A 451-nucleotide genomic window follows, 5' to 3' on the forward strand; every position below is an offset into this window, starting at 1 on the left:
GTGGGCTCGATTACCCCCGCATGGAGCATTTCGTCCACTTGTTCATAAAGAATTCGTTTCTTTTCGGGAGAGAAAGGGTAGCATCTAAGGTTTACCGTTGCGTCCTTTTTCAGAAGAATTTTATGAACCGTAGATCGAGTCGTCGGCTGCTGGAGTCCCGTATCAAAAAGATCCCTAAATTCCTGAATTAGCTTAGTTAATTCTGCCGGTTGTGGACTGGATGTTTCTGGTAGCTCAATTAACGAGGAAATGTCTTTAGGGGGTGGCTGCCAGTATACCGTTTGACGCGTCGATGTTCCAATGTACGTACACTGCCGGTTAAAGTCAATAGTTACTTGCTGCTGTGGACAGAACTTTACCCCAAGAATAACATCGTGTGTCAGCGATTCCACTCCTAATAACACTACTGGAAATTTGGATGTTCCGATTTGTAGGTTGCCCGTTACTTGGC

Source organism: Dendroctonus ponderosae, unplaced genomic scaffold, assembly GCF_020466585.1.
Source record: "Dendroctonus ponderosae isolate FM_Combo_2020 unplaced genomic scaffold, Dpon_F_20191213v2 Dpon_F_20191213_2, whole genome shotgun sequence".
Classification (NCBI taxonomy): domain Eukaryota; kingdom Metazoa; phylum Arthropoda; class Insecta; order Coleoptera; family Curculionidae; genus Dendroctonus; species Dendroctonus ponderosae.